A 27167-nucleotide genomic window follows, 5' to 3' on the forward strand; every position below is an offset into this window, starting at 1 on the left:
ACTCTTCTTTTGCCCTGTATTGAGGTGGTTAATGAAAGTGATTTTTTTTTCACTGATTCCGACCCTCTGAACCATAAGTGATGAGGTGGCCACACACAAGTCCTAATTAGTTGTAAATGTTTTACATGTGTATGACTCCCAAAGCCATGGGGCCTCACACATAGTAAGTGTTTTTTTGTTTTACAATTACCATTTTAATGCACTAGTAGCCTCGTAACTACTTCCTTCCATTTCTATTTTACTAAACCTGGGATTGTGGGTGGGATGAAGCTGCACTGACACTTTAGTGGACTGAAGGTGTACTAACATGTCAGGCAGGTATTCAGGGATGATTGACATCCCTGTTCACTCCCTGCCTACAGCAGTCTGGGGGGGGGGCATGGAAGCTGCAATCTACATTTGGGACCACAGGCATGCCATGCATTGCCACTACATTCTGTAATTTCAAAGTAGAAATAACAGATGCAAACTGATCCTGCTAGGATGGATGCCTGGTGTGGTCACTTAGAAATGGGAAGGAATTATTACCAGAATCACCGGGCATTTGTTCTTTAGGACAATAAGGAGATTGCAATTGGCCTTATAAGTGACAAAGTAGTCCCCAACTTTAATTTTGAAGGTTCACATTCACTTTGACCAGCATTATTTAAAGATTAAAGGAAATTAAATCTGATTAAATAGTGTTTTAGTATTTCTGGTGCAATCTTATTAGTAAAGGAATAAAAAAATGTACTGCCTGGAGGGAATAGGTGTCTGATTACCACAATTTCAAAAACTGACATTATAAAATTTGCTCAGACTAATTAGTTATGCAATTGAGTTAATATTGTTTTACTTTGTTTTCAGAGGCAGTGAAAAAATAAAAAGGCAGACTGATGTAAAGTCTTAGAGTATGTAATTAGTCTAACAGCATGCAATACCTAATTAAATCTAACCCATAGGGTGTTATTCCGTTACAGGCAGGGGCACATCTGTAAATCAAACTACATTCCTGGGAGAAACAATAATATGTACCGTATATATACTGAATCTTTCCAGTAATATTAGAATGAATCATCATGTTGTCTGTAGCACATTTAATAATATATTTGTTTAGGCTCGTTCCTTGATGATAGCTTTGTAGCATTGGATCTATCAGCCAATTCTTTGAAGAACTTCAAACAAATTTATTTTATCATATTGTATACACACACGTGGTGGATATAGGAAAACTTTCCTGCTGTCAGAATACATTGATCAGCATTGCAGGCTATAGCCACACGTGGATCAAGTTTCAACAAGTTCCTGCTTAACTGCCAGATGTCAATCCATGTATGACCAGCATAAGTTGTAAAATGATGTCCCACACACCAGACTTTTTTTATTAAAAAATCTTTATTGCAATAATTGCACCAAAATCATTGTCATATGTCTTACTACATTCATCAACCAAGAAAAGATTTCTAATGAAAATGTTTAAAACAAATAAAAAATAACCTTTAGTCACAATCCTAGATTCTTCTTAGTGATCTGACTTGTAAAACCATACATTTTATGACTGCTGGAATAATGAAGGCTTCAGCTAAAATCTTTGTCATACCTAAAAAGGATAGAAACAAATATGTATTAGAGGTTAATAAAATATTGTACAATATAAAATGAAAAGGCATAAATTAACAAGAGCACTAGTGCAGTCCTCTATTGCTGATTAGCATCATGTGCATCATGTGCATTGCAGTTAGCATCATACATCAATAAATAATTTCCACTGGTTACAAATAATGATTTATAAATAGTTAAGAGCATAATCATGGAGACCTAATGATCAGGGAGCAGACCTAAGGATCAGGGTGAAACAAAAAGCAAACCCTTTAGGAAGCACAGCTTGTGGCTTATAGATCCATATTGCTTCTTATTGAAAGCAATTTCTGGGTATTATTTGGGTTAATATCATACAGTTTCATTTTTTAGGAGAGGGAATTTTCCTTTTTATGTTGGGTGGCTAGCATTGACACAAATCTGTTACAGTATGCCATTGCCTAGCTCCTAGAATATGTCTGGGCATTATGCACGTGTTACAGATAACTGTGGGTGATGCTTCTACCCCGGCAGTAGTAGTAGTAGTAGTAGTAATGCTACCAATTTGTCCCTGACCTCAATACTTTCTGAGTCATACACCTAGAAAAAGCATACAATGAGTTGGGTCAGTAAATCCAGCCATAAATGGGTCAAAATGTTGCCAACAGGGACCAGACTCATTTTGATTCATGTATGTGGAGACTGGTTGTACACCACTTCTGTGCAACCAGCCAGCGGGATTTTCCCTGCTCTATTAGCACCTCTGGCTATAGTCGGAAGTGCTGATCAGTGTATTCTAGCGGCTTGGATGTCTCCTCACTGTCACAATAAAATAGCTCAGTGGAGAGGAATCCCCCATTACACATTCACAGTCTTTTATTTTTTCAACCTGCTGGTTTACTTTTGACTTGTTTTGAATCAGGCTCAGAAAACACTGAACACAGATAACCAGGTTATTTCATTAACCTTGGCCATGATATGACCTGTTTACTCCTTCTGACCACAGATTAGCCTCCTTCCTCCTTAATCTTTTCAGACCTCAGATCAGCTCCCCTTTCTCCTTTAAAACGTATTTCTACTCAGCGGTGCTACAGCGCATACTGAGGTAGTCTATCATAGACTTCCCTTAGGGCTCTGTCATGTGAAAAGCGTCACAGGACCATAAACTTGAGCTACTCTGGTCTGAGGTCTGTTACCAGCACCAGGTGCTGGGATGGGCCTTCCAGAACTTGCCACTGGTTCAGAGATAGGAAGTAGCATGGTTGGTGGGCTAAACAACTACAGGTGTGCCAGCTGCATTTGGTACCTGGGTCAGTCAACCCCTAGTTCCGTGTGGCCCGCTATGGTGGTAGATATACTACTGGATATACATATAGGAAATCTGATAATTTCAGAGAAAACAATATCTCAGAGATTTTGTTGTAGTTGTAGTGAAGTTATATAAAGTACAATAGAAAATGTAGACCAACATAGTATAGCACTGTCAAGCTATTTACTGTAGAATTTGTGTATTTTGGTATAAGGTATATGTGTTACTGAGTGATTAAGGCCTCGTACACACGATCAGTCCATCCGATGAGAACGGTCTGAAGAACTGTTGTCATCGGTTAACCGAAGCTGACTGATGGTCCGTCGCGCCTACACACTGATCGTGTCAGAACGCGGTGACGTAAAAAACAACGACGTGCTGAAAAAAACGAAGTTCAATGCTTCCAAGCATGCGTCGACTTGATTCTGAGCATGCACAGGTTTTTAACCGATGCTTTTGCATACTAACGATCAGTTTTGACCTATCGGTTAGGTGCCCATCGGTTCAATTTTAAAGAAAGTTCCTATTTTTTTGACCGAAGGTTAACTAACCGATGGGGCTCACACACGATCGGTTTGGACCGATGAAAACGGTCCATCAGACCATTCTCATCAGATGGACCGATCGTGTGTGCGCGACCTAAGTCTCCTTCATATTTATCTTTATGGGCATAAAAAATGAACATAAAAAAAATGCATATATATATATATATATATATATATATATATATATATATATATATTAGTGTATTTCTGAATTAAATACTTTTGATTTAATAATAACCTCCTTGATTTTATTTATTAGCTGTAGTCATTTGTTTATATTGTGACCTTTATTAAAATTACTTAAGCTGGCAAACACAGTGTAATAAATATTCAGTTCATGTTGTCTCTTTAATTAATGTTAATGGAAGTCACTGATATTTAGGGTAGTGATCCAAAACTATTAGATGCTGAATTTAAATGGTTTCTTTGGCCTGATGTGTCATGACGGTAAAATGCTGCAATTATAGTATGACATGATAGGATATAACCAACACATTTTCTTGCTGCCATGTTTTCATAGCATTTAAAACAAAATTATTATTTGGATATACAGTAGCTAAATCTAGTCTAGAATGCAACATTTGGGTAAAATGGCTGGTGTCCAATAACAGTTAAAAATTGTAATCAAGTGAAACCCACCAAGTGGGGTGGAGCACAAAATATGATTGATTTGGACATTTCTCCCAAGGGCCTATAGGCAGCTAGAAAAAGTTGGACTGAATAGAATATATCAAAGAACTTGTTTTTATACATTCTATTCAGTCCAACTGTTCCTAGCTGCCTATAGGCCTTTCGGAGCAATGTTTCAAAATAACAATTAAAAATAACCCATAAAAATAACCAATAATCTTTAATGTAAATTACATGTCAGTTTTTATTTTACAGCTATAAAGCATCCACTGTCAGAAACCATCAGAGACCACAATATATGTACCCTCCCCCCCATGTTCACAGAAGATTTCTTTTTGTGGAGCAGTGGATTCTCCTTTCATTTACTCTTTAGCTGTTCAGCACACAAGCAAACTAAATGGGGTGTTGTTCACCTACTCGCTGATTCAAATCTCTGACTGCAGCAGAAAGTTATACATTTAGCAGTAGTATTGCTACCACTACTAAATGTGACAGCTTCCTTCTCAGGGCTCCTGGTTGTTAAAAATGACAGAAAACCAGCATTCACCGGTGTTCTTGCAACCAGTGATGCATTCCAAACCCCGTTCATTTCCTGGAGTTTACTGGCAAGCATCTGAATGTAAGCAAAAAAGTAAGGGCTGGCTGACATCACTGAGCAAATATGTCCACTGCCATATTTGTTTAATCAGGCAGTATCCCTGACCCTTTTTTAACAATCAAGCTGCTGGATAGAGAAAGTCATTCATAGCAAGTCTTCACTGGGAGTGGACTGTGCCGGTGGGGGCCATTCATTATATTTGCCAATTAATCTGCATTGCTGGATGACGAGATTTAAATTTTTTGTGTATGAGTAAGGTACACTGTAGCCCTTACTCATTCATGTTTGGGGGGGGGCAATATCCCTTATATAAATAAAAGCTGCCAGAATCGTATGTTGCCCCCCACAGACCCCCACAACTATCAGCCTGGGGATGTGGGGAAGAGGCCCCGGTCCTTATCAACATGGGGACAAAGTGTTTATTCCCCTGGCAAGGTACCCTCCACATGTTGAGGGCACATGGGTTAGCTTATTCAGGAGGGGAGGGTTGCACGCTTACTGCCCTCCTTTTGTTGACCTGCCATGCTTCATGCTCAGATAGGGGTCTAGTATAAATTCTGGGATAAACCCCACACTGTTTTTGTTTTGTTTTTGCATGGGGTTCTCCACATAAAATCCATACCAGACCCTCATCAAGGATAGGGTTTTGATGTTAGTTTTGGGGGTCGCCATGCTGTTTTTTTCATCTTTGCATGGGGTTAATCCTAAAATCCATACCAGGCTCTCAGCAGGGATAAGGAATCTGACCCAGGTATGTTTGACCCATCACCAGTCTCCATAGACATAGAATACATTTGATGTAAATGGAGTGTGAACACATACAACCAAACACTTTGTCACAGCAATGGTAATGAAAAAACTGAAAAGCTTAAGCTATGATCCCAGCAGAATTTACTCAGAATATGTCCTGAAATCAAAACATTTTTGGTCTCATCATTTCATTTTGTAAACAAATTAAGATCATCTCCAATATACTAAACCTGTAAATAGATGTGAAAGACATTATAGGCAGTATATATTGGAGCTCTTGTATGTGCATGGCATGAACATGGAGATAAATACCAAATATGACCATATATATTAGTTGATACTTGAAACAGTTTTACAAAACCAAATAACCAGGAGTCAAATGAAAGCAGGCATGAATTAATTAAGCTTGTCCTTGGGGTGGAGTCGCAATCTAAGTGCTTGCTTGTGATACGCTAAATGTACCTGGATTTGGTTTTGGGTCAATTCAGTATACTTTACTGAAGTTCTAATGATGAATATATCCCCTACTGAAGTCAATATGAGATGGACTTTAGAAATTAGTAATGGCCATTTTTTAGGTTAATAGCTAAGAAACTGTCAAACAAATGACTGGGCAGTAAACAAAACTAAATATATTTTTTTTAATTAAATTTGGCGGGAAGCAGTGATTTTAAAAATGGTTAAAGCATAACTCCACTTTCGTTGCGAAAAAAAACATCCCCCCGGGTGATCTATGTACATTGCAAGGATTATAACAACCTTTGTTGCAGAGTCCTACCTTTTGTTATTTTGAAGAAATCCATGTGTGCTCCTCTGTGCTAAGTGGGTCTGATGGGAGTGGTTTCATAATTATCAGTCAGCTGTGCAGCTGCAGAGAACAAATGAGGAAACCTGCTGGGCCTGCATCCCTTTAGACGTGTTCCCATTGGAAATATCTCACCAAAAATGATTTTTTTGTTGCAGGGGATGGCTAAAATCGGACTTGTATCTTAGGCAGACTTCTGGGAAAATTGGTGAGCCAATCACACAAGCAGGAAATTATGTTTGTGGGGAGTGGTCAGTACACATTCTGTGTACAGATAAACTCCATGTAGCCATATTGTTGTGCATTTAAACAAAATTGCAGTGGCTGCAGATTGAAAAGGAAAGGTAATTTTTAATAACATTCAATTACAATATGACTTGTATCGCAATCGTACACGCTATATTATTTTTTCTTTATTTGCAATTTGTATTCCCCACGAAAGTGGATTTACCCTTTAACGTGAAAGGTTCTTTGACAATGGGCCAGATTCAGGTAGATCCGCGCAATATTTGCGTGGGCAAAGGGCAACGATTTTTGCTCTGCGCCCACGCAAATATTTTGATATGCCCGCGATTCACGGAGCAGTAGCTCCGTAAATTGCGCGGGCGCTATGCTAAATAGCCCGGCGTAAGGGCGCCTAATGTAAATGATCCCGCCGGGGGCGGGAATCATTTAAATTAGGCGCGCTCCCGCGCCGAGCGAACAGCGCATGCTCCGTCGGGAAACTTTCCCGACGTGCATTGCGGCAAATGACGTCGCAAGGACGTCATTTGCTTCTAAGTGAACGTGAATGGCGTCCAGCACCATTCACGAATCACTTACGTAAACGACGTGAAATTTAAATTTCACGAGCGGGAAGGGCGGCTATACTTTAGCATTGGCTGCCCCTGCTATAGCAGGAGCAACCTTGCGCTAAAGTCGCCGTACGGAAACTCCGTACCTTGCGTGCGCAGGGCCCGCGCAACTTTTGTGAATCGGTGGTAGTATGCAATTTGCATACTATACGCCGATCACAATGGCCGGGCCCCCTAGCGGACAACGCAAGAATGCAGCCTGAGATATGAAGGCATAAGGAGGCTTATGCCTGTCATATCCTAGGCTGCAGTCCGCGTAGCGATGTTCCTGAATCAGGGGCATTCGCTACGCGGGAGCAAAACAGCTATTGCGCCGCGCAACCTATGGTTGCGTGGGCGCAATAGCTTCTTGAATCTGGGCCAATATATATTGGTAAAGTTTTTTTTCCTTTTAAAAAATGACTTATTAAAAAGTGTGTTCATTTGCTATTCACTGAGGCCCCATACACACGAGAGGATTTATCCGCAGATACGGTCCAGCGGACCGTATCCGCGGATAAATCCTCTCGAGGATTTCAGAGGATTTCTATGCGATGGCGTGTACACACCATCGCATTGAAATCCCCGCTGAAATCCTCTGCCGATGACGTGTCGCGCCGTCGCCGCTATTATGACGCAGCGACGGGCGCGACGCTGTCATATAAGGAATTCCACGCATGCGTCAAATCATTACGACGCGTGCGGGGAATCCCTTTGGACGGATGGATCCGGTAAGTCTGTACAGACGAGCGGATCCATCCGTTGGAATGCATTCCAGCAGATGGATTTGTTGAGCATGTCAGCAAATATCCATCTGCTGGAAATCCATCCCAGGGGAGATTTATCTGCGGATAGATATCCGACGGAGTGTACACACCATAGGATCTATCCGCAGAAACCCATTTGATGGGATTTATCTGCGGATAGATTCTATGGTGTGTATGGGGCCTCATTTATAAAGAGGGCTTCCAGCCCCCACCCACACCCACTACACCTGAAGGTGCCAGGCTAAAATTGGGGGGACCCCATACCCAGGGCCGTCTTTACCGCAGGGCAAATGGGGCAGGTGCCCTGGGCCCTGTCACTGTTGGGGGCCCAAAGCAGCTGCTGCCCCCTAGCCCGCATTGGGCATACTTGCTGCCTGTCCCGCCGTGCTCTTGTCCCCGGCTGCATTACGGAAAGCAGAGCCGCGGTCTGGACAGCATACAGCTATTTCACTTGCTGTCCACTGTCCGCACATCTCTGCGACCTGCACCTCCCCCCTACCTCGCTCATCAGCAGTTTCCCGGCTGCTGCTCTCTAGCAAGACTAAGGACCATCCCAGGGGTGGAGCCTCCAGGCTTCTTCTGCTATTGAGTGGGTGGGATTCGCGGGAATCGGGATGAGCTGAGCTCCGAGATCGTGCCTGCCTGGAGAAGAAGGGTACCACCGTGACAGTGAGTAGCTGTGAGCAGAGGCTGCGGCTGCCAAACGAGTGTGCTTAAGGTAAAATCACCTAATGATTCATTGTGGCTTAGCTTGCAGGCACCTCTATGTTAAGTCTGCAGTATAGCATAGAAGTGCCAGGTGTTTTCTGAAAAGTAGGAAGATCTTCCTTCGTCTTGGTGTGTGCTCTCCCTACCCCCCGGCCCCCCCCTCGGTGTGTGCTCTCCCTAACCCCCAGGTGTGTGCTCTCCCTACCCCCCCAGCCCCCCCTCGTGTGTGCTCTCCCTAACCACCCAGGTGTGTGCTCTCACTACCCCCCTAGTGTGTGCTCTCCCTACCCCCCTCGCCCCCCCTCGGTGTGTGCTCTCCCTAACCCCCCCCTGGTGTGTGCTCTCCCTAACCCCCCAGGTGTGTGATCTCCCTAACCCCCCTGGTGTGTGCTCTCCCTAATCCCCCTGGTGTGTGCTCTCCCTAACCCCCCTGGTGTGTGCTCTCCCTACCCCCCTGGTGTGTGCTCTCCCTACCCCCCCTGGTGTGTGCCCTCCCTAACCCCCCATGGTGTGTGCTCTCCCTACCCCCCTGGTGTGTGCTCTTCCTACCCCCCCTGGTGTATGCTCTCCCTACCCCCCCTGGTGTGTGCTCTTCCTAACCCCCCTGGTGTGTGCTCTCCCTACCCCCCGGTGTGTGCTCTCCCTACCCCCCCGCCCCCCCCCCTCGGTGTGTGCTCTCTCTAACCCCCCTGGTGTGTGCTCTACCTAACCCCCCTGGTGTGTGCTCTCCCTGCCCCCCCCTCGGTGTGTGCTCTCCCTAACCCCCCTGGAGTGTGCTCTCCCTAACCCCCCTGGAGTGTGCTCTCCCTAACCCCCCTTGGTGTGTGCACTCCCTAACCCCCTTGGTGTGTGCTCTCCCTAACCCCCCTGGTGTGTGCTCGGCCTAACCCCCCTGGTGTGTGCTCTCCCTACCCCCCGGTGTGTGCTCTCCCTACCCCCCCTGGTGTGTGCTCAACCTAACCCCCCTGGTGTGTGCTCTCCCTTTCCCCCCGGCCCCCCCTGGTGTGTGCTCTCCCTGGCCCCCCCCCTTGGTGTGTGCTCTCCCTAACCCCCCTGGCATGTGCCTTTCCGATCCCTCCTGTGTGCGCCCTTCCAACCACCCCCCTGGTGTGTGCCCCCCAACCTTCCTGGTGTGCGCCCTCCCAACCCCCTGGGTGTGTCCTCCTGACCAAGCAAAAAATTCCTGGGGGGGGGGGGGCCCAAGAAAATGTTTGCCCAGGGTCCAATCCATATTAAAGATGGCCCTGCCCATACAATTACATTATCTTTGCCCCTTTGTTTACATTTTACTTGTCAGCTTTAAAACCCCAGCTGAAAGCTGAATAGGCTGGGTGCAGATATGCCATTGTTAGAATACCAGTGGCTGCTGGGTATACATATTTAGTGTCAGACCCCTGCATCAACACAATGATGTACAATACAGGGATCTCTCCCTGTGAGCTATTGTATTCTAACAGGGGATACCCCCCCAAATAACATAGGAGCACTTGCAGCCTTCGGCCACAAGCACTGATTGAATGCTTGTTTTCCAGCAAGCCTGTTCGACAGAAGCTGGTCATTAGACATCTGTTGGCTTCTGCTGAACAGACAGCAGTACACTTGTATCAAAAGTCATCTGCTTTCTGCTGAACTAGCCAAACTTTGGTATGTGTGTACTGGGCTTAACAACCAGCCTAAGCTGTCAAATTAAACAATGGTAGTAAGCAGTGGCAGCCAGTGTTCCATTTTTTGGGGGGCAGCAAACAAACCACCCAACCCCATCATTCGTTCGCTCACCCACTAGCCCCGCAACCTACCCCAACCAGGTCGCAGGCAGCTTCGGTGGCTTTCCCCCTGCTTCTGTTCCCGGCCGGCCAATGTGATCGCTTCTCCTCTCGGCCAATCGAGTCTTGAGACCCGCTTCCTGAGTGGCCAGGAGGAGAAGCAGGAAGACAATAGACAACATTAATTTGTTATTGTTGCACAAGTGGGTGGGATCAGGATGAAGTGGTCTGCGCCCCGCGCCCACCATTTTTTAAGCTAATTAAAGCCTCAGGCTTTAATCATGTGCTTAAAAAAAAAACATTGAAATCAATGCGTCCAGCGCCCTGCTTGTAGATTAGGGGCCGGGAGCATAGATTAGGGAGAGGTGCCCCAGCGCCCCTAATGGAACAGCCATGGTAGTATAAATGTTGCAGATATAATTTCCTGATGCAGTTAAAGGTTCAGCTCAGTCAAACACTCATTTAATTTCACCAAAACCTCTGAACAAGCAATGTTCAGTCTGAGTGTTGGTTTGGTCCTAGCTCATCCCTAGTGCTGGGTCTCCCCACTTGGACCTTAGAGAACATTCAAGAAACAGTAAGATATTTCCTGCACCACACCTGAAATTTAATAATCCATTTTACATGGATATCTTTTTTTAGATTGATCTTTTCTTTAACAGTTCATCAAGATCTTTTGTCTTGATCAGTTTGCCGAGCTTCCATGAAACACACAATTTGCACACAATTTACTGTAAATGAACCAAGTATCTCAAAGAGCATTTTATACATATGTCAGAGGCTCTTTGTTCATTTTCTTGGCAAATGAATACATTTTTGTATGTATGTATCAAAAAAAAGCTACATAATCACAAACATATGATTATAATGCAAACTAAGATATTTTAATATTTGCTAATGAAAATATTAATAAATAGTAAATAATTGAAGTAAAACCTTCTGTGACAACACTGAATGGGATCTATTGTTAGAATGCTAGAATTATATGATCTTCTAGTTAAAGGATTTCTTTACGCACTTAAAATATATTAAACTATGTTAAAACCTTTTGTGTGGGATACATATACGTCACTGTACATTTCAGAAAAACATAAAATTTTTTACATTTGAAGTAAACATGTCATAAATCTGATTAAATCAAAGTGGACATAAAAAAAAAAAAAAAAACAGATCTTACACTTAGATAAACCCATATTCCAACTAGTAGATCCAGGGATAAATGGCTCTAAATGTTTATGTATATCTCAGTTCCTGTTGGCTGCCTTATATGTAAATCTCAACGGCTGTTGACTGCCCTAGTTATATTGCTTCATTGACTAATAGGGAGGCTGGACAGGTCTGATGTCAGTTGCCTTTACACTCACCAGCCACTTTAGATACCACTGTTTAATTGTTTAGTAACACAAATTGCTAATCAGCCAATCACATGGCAGCAACTCAATGCATTTAGGCATCAATACATAGTGAAGACTACTTGCTGAAGTTCAGAATGAGGTAAAAAGGTGATTTAGGTGACTTTGAATGTGGTATGGGTTCAATAACCGCTGATCAACTGGGATTTTCATGCAAAACCATCTCTAGGGTTTACAGAGAATGGTCCAAAAAAAAAGAAAATATCCAGTGAGTGGCAGTTGTGTGGATGAAAATGCTTTGTTGATGTCATAGATCAGTGGAGAATGGTCAGACTGGTTGGAGATGATAGAAAGGCAACAGTAACTCAAATATCCAGGGTATGCAGAATACCATCTCTGAATGCACAACACATCGAACCTTGAATCAGATGGGCTACAGCAGTAAAAGACCACTCCTGTCAGCTAAGAACAGAAAACTGAGGCTTCCATTTGAACAGGGTCACCAAAATTGGACAATAGTAGATTTGAAAACATGGTAATTTTCAGCTGCAACATTCAGATGGTAGGGTCAGAATTTTGCATAAACATGAAAGCAGGGATCCATCCTGCCTTGTATCAACGGTTCAGGCTGGTGGTGGTGGTCTAATGTTGTGGGGTATATTTTCTTGGCACACTTTGGGCCCCTTAGTACCAATTGAGCATAGTTTAAATGCCATTGCCTACCTGAGTATTGTTGCTGACCATATCCATCCCTTTATGACTACAGTGTACCCATCTTCTGATGGCTACTTCCAGCAGGACAATGTCACAAAGCTCAAAACATCTCAAAGTGGTTTCTTGAACATGAAATGAGGTCACTGTACTCAAATGGCCTCCACAGTCACCAGATCTCAATCCAAATAGAGCACCTTTGGCATGTGGTGGAATGAGAGATTCACATCATGGATGTGCAGCCGACAAATCTGCATCAACTGCATGATGCTATCATGTCAATATGGACCGAAATCTCTGAGAAATGTTTCCAACACCTTGTTAAATCTATGCCATGAAGAATTAAGGCAGTTCTGAAGGCAAAAGGGGGTCCAACCCAATACTAGCAAGGTGTACTTAATAAAGTGGCTGGTGAGTGTATTTTTAGATCTACTAATTGTTTCAAATTTGTTATTGATACTATCTCTGCTTAGGCATGTTTTCAGTAAACTGATATACAGTATGCATTTCACCACCATTAGAAGCTGGATTAAAAGTGAAATTTTGCTTAGCTCATCTGCATAATTTACTTGATAGGGTTAGCAAGCCATTGGAGGGTTTTGCTAGGTTCTGAAAGCACAATTCAAATGGATAAGGCTAAGCTGCAGCTGTAAGGTAACTAGACACATTAAAATGACATCTGACAGGAGACTGTATAACGTAAACCATTCTTTAGATCTGCATGTGTTAAAACTGGCAATTAATAAATCACACATAGAAATGAGAATGCTGAAGTTTCATGGCAATCACATGTTCATTCTACTCCCAGGAGCATGCATTTTGGGCCATATTCTCGTAGATCGGCGCATATTTAGTGAGGCGGAGCGGACCTCCGATGCGCACCGCCGGCTTAACTTGGCGAGAGCCGAACCATATTCCCGAACCCCCTGCGTCCTACGCTGCGCTCGCGTAACTTAAATGTGTTGGCGTAAGTAGGCGCAAGTGACGGTAGGAGGGATGTGGGCGTGAAGCATTATAATGATCCGTGACCCCATGCAAATGATGTCCAGACCTAACGGCGCATGTGCCGGACGTGCTCCGCCCTCTGCGCATGCGCACAATGACAATAGGCGTAAATCCATGCTAAGTTGGGCCGGCCCAGTGTATAAAAGCTTCAAGCATCCGCCCAGCTAGTGCAAAGTGACTCCCTTGTATTTCCCTATTGGAGTTTTCACTTTGCTGCTGCTGCTATGCCAAGGAAAGACCGCAGGAAAAAAAACTTCAGCCCTGCTGAGAGGGAAGTTATTATCTCAGCAATGGAGCGCTATGATGCCAGGCTCCATGGTGCTGAGAGTGGCAATACCAGCAAAATCAAAAAGGAAGAAATCTTACGCAAAGTGACGGCACAGGTCAATGCCCTTGGCCATGAGGTGAGGACCCCCCAGGACATCTTAAAAAAAATGAATGACCTGCGGGGGGTGGTCAGAAATAAAATGGCCACCATTGCCAAACATGCCAGGGGCACTGGAGGTGGGCCACCCTGTCCGATCCGGCTGTCAGAGGAGGAGGAAATTATTGCCAGATGCCTGCGGAGGGAGCAGGTGGAGGGCCTGGAGGGCCATGACTCCAGTGACCCACCCATGAGGACAGGTAAGTGTGTTTTATCTTCTATATGGTGTGTAGCATGTTTGGGGGGGGGGACATGTGACAAGTGTGTGGGTCCACCAACATGGGATTTTTTTGTGTCATCCACAGGTGTGCAGGAGGGAGCTGGGCCGTCTTCTGCTGTCCGTCCAACACCATCCCCCCAGCAGTCTGCTACAGTGGCTGACCCCCTGGGAAGCCTACAGGCCTTTTTGGAGGGGAGTGGCCAGTCCTCCGCACAGGAGGTGGTTGAGGAGGATATTGCCCATGAGGAGGTGGTGGGCAATGAAGAGGAGGTGGCCCAGAGTGTGCAGGAGGTCATTTTATTTCTTGACGACTCACATGAGATGCCCGGAACATCACAGCACCACCCAATCACCAGCCCCTCAGGGTCTTCCATCACCCTCTCCAGCCCCTCCCGTCCCATGCCCCTCACCACCAGCCCCTCACGGCCCTCCCCCTATTCAAGGGCCCCAGGCACTCCTGTCCCCAGGAAGGCCACCCATAAGACCAGGGGTGTGGCAGGAGTCCTGCAGGAAAAGCTGGTCAGGCAGCAGGACCAGCAGAGCCGCCATATGGGGGACATTTTGGAGGAGTTGAGGCGGCTCAATAATAGCCTGTCCTCCTCTGGAGCAGTGCCCGACGCTCTGCAGGATGTGGCAGGAAACTCTGCAGCCACCATTACAAGTCTGGGTGAGCTGCAAACCACCACAGCCGAACTTGTGGGGGAGGTCAGGGGCCTGCGGATGGCTGTGCAGGCCCAGACTGCATGCCAGGAGGCCCTGCTCAGCCGTATAGCAGTGGCTCTAGAGGGCAGACAGCCAGCCAGGGAGGCACCTGGGGATGTTAATCCACCGAGGGAGGCTCCTCCACCTGATGCCCCACCACCCCCAAATGAGGCTCCCCCCAGACAAGCGAGGGCCAGGAACCTGGGCACCAGGCGGAGTCCGCGCCGGGGCCGGTGATTTATTTGGGCTTCTTTATGCTCTAAGTATGATTTTTGATTTATGCTCTAAGTAAGAGCTTTTTAATATTATTTTATTTATGCTCTAAGTAAGAGCTTTTTAATATTATTTTATTTATGCTCTAAGTAAGAGCTTTTTAATATTATTTTATTTATGCTCTAAGTAAGAGCTGTTGTATTTTTTGTGCTGCACAAAGTAGTGCATAGCACAGTGTGAATGGTGTGTGAATGTGGGGGGGGTGACACTCCTGCCAGTAAGGGGTGTCACCCTCGGTCGCTGGGGATAAGTTCTCCCCAGGTCCGTGTGAAAGGTGTATGAATGGACAGCAACATCATTGGAGCCTTGACGCGGCGTTGCTGCTCCTTAGTACCGTGCGGTGTACTTCGGTCTAATCCAATGGGATGTGCATGTGGGGTGTGTGTGCTAGGGACCACAGTGGTGTGCATGCGTGCATTTTCTGTGTGCCATGTTTAATGTGTGTGTTTAACGTTCAAAGATTCGCTCCACGAGACATCTCCTGACTGCTGTACCATCAGCAGACGGGGTAGCCTCGGTTAGGGGGGGACATGGTGGTTGGGGGGTCAGGTCATCACGTAGGTCAATCTGCAGGCCCTTTCTCACTGCGAAGTTGTGCAGCACGCAACATGCAGCGATGATTTGGCACACGAAGTTGGGGGAATACAGCAGGGTACCCCCAGTCTTATCCAGGCATCGAAATCGTGACTTAAGGAGGCCAAATGTTCGCTCAACCACTGCACGGGTGCGTGCGTGTGCTTCGTTATATCTTCTCTCTCCTGGTGTTTGCGGATTGCGGAATGGAGTCATGAGATGAGGTCCCAGGGCATATGCAGAGTCACCTGGAAGGGAAAAGACAGGAGGATGTTAGTCATGCATGTGCCCCTCGTGATGTCTGCATCATGGGGGGGGACAGTCATACCTGACACCCATGACACTCACCAACCAGCCAACTGTCCCCATACACATTCTGCTCAAATTGTCTTGGGATGTCACTTTGCCTGAATATAAAGCTGTCATGGCTGGATCCGGGGTGTTTTGCACGGACGTGCCATATGAGGCCATGTGCATCCACGATCACTTGGACATTGATAGAATGCCAATGTTTTCTGTTGCGGTATATGTGCTCGGTCTCGTGGGGGGGCTGTATTGCCACATGGGTACAATCAATTGCACCCACAGTGCGTGGGAAACCATCAATTAGGCAGAAATCTGTCATTGCCTTCAGCCGCATGTCCTCCTGGGTGGGTCTGATTATGTGGTGCGACATGCGTCGGAGTATTGCGGGGACAACTTGGTGCACGCATCTACTAATGCTGGTTTGGGATATCCCAACCACGTCTCCACTGGTTCTTTGAAAAGAGCCTGTGGCAAGAAAATGCAATGTTGCCAGGACCTTCACCAGTGGCTGCACTGCATGGGATCGTTGTGTTGGGCTGCTGATGTCATTCTTCAGGGCTCTGGTAATTTCAAGGATGGCATCAGGGTTGAATCTATAACGGTGATACACATCCACATCAGCCATGCCAAAGAGACTAATGCGCTGTGGGTAGATCCTCTCACGTGCCCTCCTCCGTGCCCTCCTCCTTCTAAGTGCCTCTTCCTCCTCACACACTAGCAGTGCTAAGACCACGCCTGCCCCTGGCATGTTGGCATACGAATGTGTTGTCCGTAAAATTTGGTTGCTCAGCTCGTCCGGGATGGTGCTGCTGTATTTGCTTTTTTCAAGCTAACTTACTCAGGTCTGGAGCAAAGTTAACCGAGCTTTATAAGGGGTAACTTTCAGCCGGACAATCGTCTTACGCGCACAGCGCGTAGCCTAAGCCGATCGCGCGTAGGTTCGGGAATCAGCGCATCTACATCATTTGCATATTTGAATACTAATTCTATGGCAGCCTAGGATGCCTTCAGCGGAAATATGCGCCTACGCCGCGTACACTTAAACGAGTTAGGACGGACAGGAGTAGCCTGATTTCTGGCGGATCTGGTTCTGTGACTATGGCGCATAGATAGGACGGCGCATCTTTACACTTACGCCGCGCATCTCCATATACGCCGGTGTAACTTGTTTGAGAATATGGCCCAATATGTTTTTTTTCCATACCAGCCCCAAGGATTTGTGCTGTAAACTATTTCTGCAGGAAGATGGGAAGAAAAAGTAGCAACAATTTTTGTCTGTTTGGTATTCAGGACCCTCTAGAAAATGTAAGAGTTCTCATAACTATAATATGAAAAATAGATGGATGTATTAACTTATAGACAAAAACTATGCTTGCTCACACATTCAATACTGTATCTGTGAACTCTTTGTGTGCTGTGTTTAAGCTTACTAAAGCTAATTATGCCTGTGCACTCAGTTAAATCTATATAATTAAATCCGAATGAGTATTAAATATTAAATAGCAGCTTATGGGAATAAGTGTGTCCGTAGACTCAATTTAAATATGCTTCGCAGTGTGAAAATCACTGAAATTGGCATGTTTTAATAAGATACATTACTTAACACAAAAACCAAAAATGTAATATACTGCAAGTTACTAGTCGTTAGATATGGTGACTGCATTTTTTTCAATTCTAATCTTACCTGGTGATCCTGCTAGTAAAACACTTCTTAATGTAAGATGACGCTGCTCACTCACTGTACTGTATTTATTGAGTAGCAGTGTCTTACCCTATACTACTCTCCAGATTTGAACCTCCCTTCATTACCTGGGAGGTGTTTGTAGTTCACAAAAGATAAGTAGGAAATATGCAAATTTTGTTTGTAATAAACGTTCATAGTGCAGACAGCTACAAGGACACTTGAATTCTGGAAAAAAAACGTATATTGTTTCTGTACTGGCAGAAAATCTTGTTGGCCTGAAAAAAAAAAGAAAACAAATGTAGCCACCACATCAAAGAGTGTGTAAGCTGGAAAAAAAAAAGTTTAGGCTTTTGATATACTATAATATACATATACAGTATATTATGCCTTTTTATGGAAGCCACTTTTGGATCACAGCTGATGCCGACTCACCTGTGAGCAGTGGGACTTCTCGTTACTGTTTGAGTGACATTCTCCAGATCTCAGCGCACATACATTCTTGTTTCCCTGTGATGCATAGAGGCATTATTTTTAGAAATATAACTTTGACCAGGCCATGGACATTAAAACAATTAATCGATTAAAGATATAATTAATCTAATAATATATGTAATTAAGACTTCTAAGTGCAATGGTAAAGTAAAATGCTGTAACCTATTTATGACACAACCAATCAAACTTAAGCTCACTCTAGTGATCTCAGGAAAAAGAGGGTCCCTGGGTGGCCATATATTCTTTACATGATTATTGTTCATTTTATACCTTACTGGATGAAGCAGATTCCAGTTTCGGCATGCTACAAAGAGGATGACATGTAATAATTCTCCATTTCAACTGTAATTTTCACTTATAATTGTGTGTTTCCTGTGATATTGTCCTACACAAGCCTTGTTGTTTACAATGTACAATATTAACTAATAAAAATGACTGCAAAGGTACACCATACACATTAAAGTTCAATCATAACTGATAAAATAAATGCTATGCCCTATATGATTGAAATGTTATTCTATTCAGTCAGAAATTAAAATGGATGTTTGAGATTTTATTCTATTCAGTCAGAAATTAAAATGGAAATGAGCACCCCATATTTGCAATCATTGAACTAAAGTGGATGTTTAAAGTCACACACAGGTTTGTTTTGCCAATGCAAAAGTTACTTCTTCATTACATCACCCTTTGTATAGTATTATAGTTGTATATTTATACATGACAAAGTGTATTTTGATAGCATGATGTTTCCATACACTTTGACTCTGCTTCATTTTCAAGCAGTGTGAGGCCCTTCCATTGGGTAATAATAGGCAAAGGCAACACAGGGTTCTCAAAATTGCTTCTCAAATTGAGAGGCTCCTGAGTATTGTTTCTAATAGAAAAAATTGACTTGTCAGTGTCCTCCAGGTTTGGTAATCCTAGGTAATCAGGGTACGGAGTTCAAAGGCTTCAAAGAATCTTGGGTGAAATTAAACTCTCAATCCTGTGGGCAGGTCTTACAGAAAACCTTCAGGCTGTTGCCCTGTACACACAACCGGTTTTCCTGACATGCCAAAACCCGACATTTTTTCCCAATGTGATTCTTCTCAAGCCTGTCTTGCATACACACGTTCAGTCAAAAAAACGCTTGACCAAAGTGTGGTGACGTCCAACACCTACGACGGCACTATAAAGGGGACATTCCATTAAAATGGTGCCACCCTTTGGGCTGCTTTTACTGATCCTCATGTTAGTAAAAGTTTGGTGAGAGACGATTCATGCTTTTCAGTCTTCGTGCTTTTCAGTCAGTTACAGCGTGACAAATGTGATATCTCCACCAGAACGAGCGCTCCCGTCTCATACTTGATTCTGAGCATGCACGTTTTTTTCCCCTCGGAAAAGCATACACACAAGCTGTTTTCGCGATGAGAAAAAGACTGACGGGAAACACGCCAGGAAAAAATAGAGCAGGTTCAAATTTTTTTATGGGCAGTTTTCTTGTCTGGAAAACTGCTATGGAGCATACACAATACCGGTTTTCTCAACCAATCTAAAAAATTGCAGTTTTCTCATCGGGAAAACTGGTCGTGTGTACAAGGCATTTGTGTGTGTGCAAGTGTGCACAACCATTATAAGCTAGCACATTTCAGTAGTTCAGGGCAACAGTTAGGAGACTGGTGGCTCCAGTCAGTAGACAAGTGTGTTCCATCTTGAAGAAAAGAGGTCTCAGCACAAGAGTCAGATGGGCTCCCATCGATAGGTAGTGGTGCGAAGAGAGGCAAGGAAGCATGAGAGGCACAGATCCTGGGTTAATTTATGTTTCAAGGCAGAAGCCTATACAGCAAATTGGAGATTTTTGCTTGCTTGAAAGTGAAAAGAGCCTGTATAGTACATCTGGGCAGAGACTGATTCAAAGTTGATAAAGTTAGCCAGGGGGCTGAATAATGTTTGTTAAATTAATGAAACACTGACAACTCCCTATGTGGACAACCTAATGTAAGGACTTTTATTTTTCCTTTTTGAATACATGTGGACCAACAAGCCCTCAAATATAGTTCCTATCTGGCCTGAACTCAGTGTAAATGCTCTACACTGTTTGAGTGACGTGAAACGAGATAATCGAATAGGCTGCACACCCACACAGTAGTATCAATTCAATTACTTCATTGAATTATCATAAAAGCACTGGATGGGTACAGGCAGGGGAAGAGGAACCTCGTTCAAAAAAGTGATTGAATTGATACTATTGTGTGGGTGTGCAACCTATCGGATTTCCTAATTTTACATGTGACTGCTGCAGTGGCGGGGAATGCATGCCACTCCATGGAATTCACTTTTGGATCACAGCTGATGCCGACTCACCTGTGAGCAGTGGGACTTCTCGTTACTGTTTGAGTGATATTCTCCAGATCTCAGTGCACATACATTCTTTTTTCCCTGTGCTGCATAGAGGCATTATTTTTATAAATATATCTTTGACCAGACCATGGACATTAAAACAATAATTGATTAAATATATAATTAATCTAATAATATATGTAATTAATACATCTTTAAATAATTTAGACATACAATTCATATCCTTAACAATCACTTTAAATTGTTTCTCTTATCTATGCAGCTGCAGGCACATCTTATGCTCAAAGTTTACATGAGATGCAGAGAACTAACCTAATAAGGGTATCGGCACCCAGCTTTCTCCATCCTTCCTATGTGCCAGCTCCATGTTTATATTACGGGTTAAATTGATAGCAGGCAGGCAAATCTCACCTGGCAAGAGAGAATAAAATGTTCTAACAGAAAAATTTTATGTGTGTTTTTTTAACTTTTAGGATGTATTAGTTCACAACCTGGAACGTTAAGTAAGGACTTGCTAAATAGTTTTGCCTCACATATAATCATGTAAATAGTTGACTGTCTATGTCTACTTTAAACAGTGTGCAAAATCGGGTGCAGCTGTGCATGGTAGCCAATCAGTATCTAACTTCAACTTATTCAATTTATCTTAGACAAAATAAAACTGATAAAAAAAAATGGATACAAAAATAAAAAAATAAAACTTGAAGCTGATCGTTTTCTATGCAGACTGCACCAGATTTTCCACTTTCCACTTTTACTAAATCAACCCCACTGTCACCTTGCCAGCACTACTGCCTCTGTTAAAACCAGTGACAATACCTGGTGCTTTTCCCATGTGAAAGTGCTTGGGTCTGGACTGGGGAAGTGACATCAGCACATCCCTTATCCTTAGCATCTGACGCCCGCCAACACTATGAATTGTAGTGCCAACTGTGATGGAGGCAGGAGTAAAGCTGAGGGAAAGCTGACAAGGTGAGTATTAAGGGTTCTCGGAGTATACAGTACATCATAAAGTCACTTTGCTTTGAGCAGGGAAGGTGACAGTATCTCTTTAAGTGTGAGGTAAAGTGCAGTGAAAAAAACTTGTGTTCAATTCAAGCATCCAGTCATAGGCAAGAGACTCTTTAATTTTAAAATGCCCATACATGTTATTGGATGTTTTTGCTGTGGTCAATTTACTTAATTTAGTAAATATGTCCAGTGACCATGTCCAAGGGATCTTGAAAGTGTTCTATTTAGGGATTGCAAGATGTTTACCTGAACCCCCCCCCAAAGAGATCACCATCAGTTTTTGGTTTAGATAGTGTTAAAATAGATTAAATATGCTTATGGAACTTACCGATTTGTAACTGTGCATTGAGAGGTAATTAAAAAATATAAGAAAACCCTGAAAATCAAACCATTTTGGAATTATGTTATATTTGTATGGATATGATTGCTTACAACAGATTGATTGTTAAGAGGGTTTCTCTTTTGGTTTTGTCTTGCTTTCCCCTTTAAAATAAGTACAGATCTCTTGACATATGGTTCCATGTTACAACCAATAGAACAACTCTCCAAACTTGTTTTTATATTGGTTTTCCCAATGTTTATTAATCTGCTATGGGTAATTACAATTTAACAAGTGAAAGAGAAGAGTATACTATGAAAGTGACTGTAAAGACATCACTTACAAATAATCTGCTACTAGGTAGTGAACCAATTTAAACGTATTTTGTTTTTCAAATAAAAAAATAATTATCCCAAAAATCTAACTGGAAACCTCTACTATAGAGCTTGATGATCATGGTTGTAAAATGTTTATATGTAATTCACAATATTAAGAACATTTGCAACAGCTTAATCATGCCTGATGCCTAAAATACACTGAACAGCATAATTATTGGGCTTTATTACACCTTAAAATCTCTATACACCTTCAATCAAGAAAATAAATCAAATCATTGTGCTATGAAATTTTGTAATCATGCATGAAAATTGAATATGCATAAATCTTTTTTAAGTGTGTGGTTGTTTATGTAATTATAAATATCCATGCTTTTAAAATGTGCAGATTACATATTCTTGTTATATTTATAACCTCTATTACATATTTCATTTTATAATATTGACATATTTTCAGGACAATTTAAAGCTAAATATCAGGCAAACAGTGAACTGCTAATCCCTGTCTGGTAGTGTAGAAGACCTGAATTTTCTCCACTGCAGTTAAGTAATACACCTAGGTTTTGTGATGCCACCCCCCAAGATTATGACTAAACGGGAAGGAGAAGCAGAACACTGATGTGCTCATCTTTCTGTCACTCTGCTCTCTGTTCTATCACATAAGCATTGCAGCACTCCTTTTACTGGGGGTTATTTACAAAAGGCAAATCCACTTTGCACTACAAGTGCAAAGTGCACTTGAAATTGCACTGAAGGTGCACTTGGAAGTGCAGTCACAGTAAATCTGAGGGGTAGATGTAAAATGAGGGGAAGCTCTGCTGATTTTATTATCAAATCATGTGAAAGCTAAAATTATGTTTTTCATTTTTCTTGCATGTGCTCCTCGGATCTACAGCGACTGCACTACCAAGTGCACTTGTAGTGCAAAGTGGATTTGCCTTTCTTAAATAACCCCCTATGTCTCCCTTTTTTACTCTGTGCTCTGTTGTATAGGGAATGGCAAGAGGCTGATACCAAGGCAAATTCAAAAATAAAACTTCTGTATCTACATTTATTAATATATTAATAAATGCAGAGATACACTATTTTGTGCCTTTTATATCTGACTGGAGCTCAGCTTTACATTTTGCATCCATATTCCATTTGCAATGATTTCTCTTATTTGTACTCCAGCTCCTGCACATTTATAACCCTTATAGATTAGAGAAATATATTTTTGGCATTACGTATGACCCTGAAATAATACATATATACTTTTGTTCTATATATACTTTTTAAATTGCAGTGCTGCATTCAGTGCTGGTTCACATGCAATTTTGAACATGAATCGCACCGCTTTCCTTTTAAAATCACATGCGATTCTTAAGAAGTGCAATTTGAGACATCATTCTGTATGGCTCAAATCGCACTGAATCCCTACAAAACAGCGCAGGACTTTTTTGGCAGCCCAAGAAATGGATTGCACCACTTTCCACCCACCATATAGCAAAATGACAGCTGGAAAGTGGTTCTGTTGTCCTGACTGGACGTCATATGACATCCAGCAGGATGAGCCACCATTGTGCACTCGCATGACACACCGCATCTCCAATCTAGCTAAAGAGCCCATGACGTAGGCTCTTTACCACATGATCAGCTGTGTTCAATCACAGCTGATCACATTGTAAACAGGAAAAGCTGCGTATCGGCTTTTTCTCTACCCAGACTGACAGACGCGAAGAGAGGAAAGCCGATCAGCTGCTCTCCTGACAGGGGGGGGGGGTCTACGTTTGATTATCAGTGCAGTGCCATTGAGGATGCCCACCCATGAGCAACAGGTAAAACCACTAGGGATGCCAATTAGTGTCCATTAGGGATGGCACTCTGTGCCCATCAGTGATGCTTGCCAGTGCCCACCAGTGCTCATTAGTGCCACCTATGAGTGCCCATCAGGGCCACCTATGAGTGTCCATCAGTGATGTATATCAATGCCCATCAGTGCTGTATATCAGTGCCTATCAGAGCTGCATATAAGTGCCTCATCATCAGTGCCAATCAGTACTGCCTCATCAGTGCCTCATCACTAAAGGAAAACATTACGTATTTACACAATTTTTTTTGTTTTTCAACATTTTTGGTCTTTTCTTATTTGTAGCGCAAAAAGTAAAAACCCCAGTGGTGATCAAATACCATCTAAAGAGCACTCTATTTGTGGGAAAAAAATAATAAACATGTTGTTTGTGTTCAGCTTCGCATGACCGCACAATTGTCATTTAAAATGTGATAGCTTTGAAAACTGAAAATTGGCCTGGGCAGGAAAGGGGGAAAGTGCCATGTATTAAAGTTATTAACATACACACCCGCAGCAGTTAGCATGAACGGGGTCTGATTTGGATGTGGAACCTGCACTGCATTTGCTGAAGTGTGAACCAGCTCTAACTGACATTTTTCTTTGCCAAAGGATCACAGAATGCATACCTTGAAAGATAGTTACATAGTTACATAATAGGCGAGGTTGGAAAAACTTTGGATAACATTGTGGAATTTTCTCTGTAAAATATGTTAGAAGTGTGTTTTGGAATTCACAAATCTGTTAGACAAGATAAGAAAAAATACATACTGTGTAAAACATTTTACTTTTTTTTTTTTTTTTTAAAGGAAATATTTCCCATATGAATGTATTTTTATATCAATGTACAAAAGACAAATTTGGATTTAAAATCATAACACATTTGAGTCATTTTTTTAAAATTAAATATCTTTATTAAATATGCCTAAAACCTGGCCACCAACCCTGCAGGATCTTGCTCCCCACAAATACTCGAGTCAATAAGTTTTCCCAGTTTTTGTGGTAAAATTAGGTGCCTTGGCTTATATTCAGGTCGGTTTATACTCGAGTATATACTGTACATTCAGAATCTGCACAAAGTATATCACATAAGATATAAAGCCCTCCAGCAACAGGTCTGAAATACAGCATGGCAGGTGCTGACTGAAACAAGCTAACTTACAGCATACAATAACCAAGCCAGTTCAATCCTTCCACCAAATAGTACCTGACATAATGATGTACCCTCTGTGGCCACAACTATATTTTTTGTAATTACTGTTAGTTTTTTCTATACATTTTACTGTTATTGCGTCATGTGGTAGGGTATTTCACAAGATAAAGTGTATCTGTAGCCAATACCCTTTTGGATTTTGATGTTTTAAATACAGTGGTGAAAGCTTAGAAACCAAGTCATGTTTTTATTGTTCTTTTTGGCTTTACTGGTAACATTCACCCTTTCTTTGTTGGCCTGGGGACCATTGTCGCTGCAACTAAGAATGATACAAGATGAAAGGGCAATAGAAGATGAGGGAAAATGTTTAAGTGGGGACAGTTGTTCCACTGATTCATGTATAGGAGGGAATTTCTTTTCACTTCCTTGTGTTGCTATAATGGGAGGTGAAGGGAAAACTCCCAATGGCACAGTAGACAAGAAAACATACAATGGTTTTAACCTTTAACCTACTTTATCCAAAACAAAAATAAAAGTTTTGGGATAAATGTTAACCATTTTTGCCTTAAAGAACACCTTTCAAAACTAATGGTAAATTCAAATGCTGTATGTATCAAGGATACATTCACCCATGCATTTTTTTAAATGCTTGGAATCAAGAGTTTTGTTTCCAATTTCTTAAATTAACTTTGGGCATATCAGTAATAATGATAATTAGTTTAATTTTTAAGACACCATTTTTCTAAATGTAGCACCCCAATTTGTGGGCCTTTCATACCCTTTATTAGCATGGCTTACATGTATAACCTTATCTTCATAAACATTACATTTTACTGTTACTCTCCGTTTCTTTACAATATTTTGATTTGTTTTTAGTAAGAAAATTAACAAGAAATATAATCCCTCACACACAAGAATTATTGTTAGGAATAGTACACACAAACATAGCTACTATATGAACTCATAACCATGTGCATGGTGTAAGCCAAAACCCTGTTGAGGCCAGGCATCTCAAATGGAGGATTATGAGATAGGAATATTCATTTTTCTTGATGAGGTTGTGTGAGTAAGGTAAGTTTGTCTCTGGGTTAGGGCAATGCGTCATATTAGTTGAGGTGTGGATAGCAATTTTAAGATACTGCAGTTAATTGTCAATGCTGCAAAAGCCCTTGTTTTTGGAGTAGACAGACATTGAAATGGAGGGTAAACATAGAATCATTGTAATGTAAAAATGATATTACTTGGGAAAGTTGAGTGATAAAAAAAAGAAAGACCAAGAAAGGTAGATAAAGGAAGATGGTAAAGAAGAAGAAAAAGATAGAAATTAAGCAAGTTAATAAGGTGAATGGAGGGAGAGGACCCCCCCCCCCCTCACCAGAAACAGGCTACAGATGACCAATTAAAAGTTGTTTAAGAGGCTAGCTTCTATTACTGAATTAGTGTATTCTAATCAGGGTTTGCCAGATGCATAAAAATGTACCATTTGTATCTCTGAGGATGCTGGTCTATTTGTATTTATCTTTTTCACAATAAGTTTTATTTTGACCTCCTTTAAAAGAACAAATGCTTTTTTTTAAGGTTACTTTTTATTTAATCTGATAAGTATAAAGAGTAAAAACTCATATTTTGTGCTTTAAATATAGTCAAATTGAATCTGTTCTGCCATTTCAGTACTCAGTCTTTAAGAATTCACTTTTAGGAATTCCCTTATGCCTTAAAACTAAAATAATCCTGTTCACCATTTTCTGTTTCAATTTTTTTTATATTGTCTCCATAAAGATACCAACAGTATCTCACAAAAGTGAGTACACCCTTCACACATTTGTAAATATTTAATTATATATTTTTATGTGACAACACTAAAGAAATGACACTTTGCTACAAAGAATTGAGTCTACAGCTTGTATAACAGTGTATATTTGCTGTCCCCTCAAAATAACTCAACACACCACTATTAATGTCTAAACCGCTGACAACAAAAGTAAGTACCCTAAGTGAAAAGGTCCAAATTGTCCCAATTAGCAATTTTCCCTCCCTGATATCATGTGACTCGTTTGTGTTACAAGGTCTCAGGTTTGAATGGGAAGCAGGCATGTTAAATTTGGTGTTATCGATCTGTCTCTCTCTCATACTGATCACTGGAAGTTCAACATGGCACCTCATGGCAAAGAACT

General features: G+C 42.1%; 1 long non-coding RNA gene across 2 annotated transcripts; it reads right to left on the reverse strand.

Annotated features, from left to right (window-relative positions):
* Window positions 1-26747, reverse strand: LOC120937003. 2 transcript variants are annotated; one of them, XR_005748659.1, is made up of 4 exons: window positions 24470-26747; window positions 20660-20758; window positions 17948-18022; window positions 1-1579 (listed from the first exon to the last, which is right to left on the reverse strand). It is a non-coding gene; the product is annotated as an uncharacterized LOC120937003 (long non-coding RNA). The 2 variants fall into 2 exon arrangements; XR_005748658.1 differs by lacking the exon at window positions 24470-26747 and having other exon boundaries at window positions 20660-22738.
* Window positions 26748-27167: the final 420 nt, after the last annotated feature.

The sequence above is a fragment of the Rana temporaria genome, chromosome 4 (genome assembly GCF_905171775.1).
Source record: "Rana temporaria chromosome 4, aRanTem1.1, whole genome shotgun sequence".
NCBI lineage: Eukaryota > Metazoa > Chordata > Amphibia > Anura > Ranidae > Rana > Rana temporaria.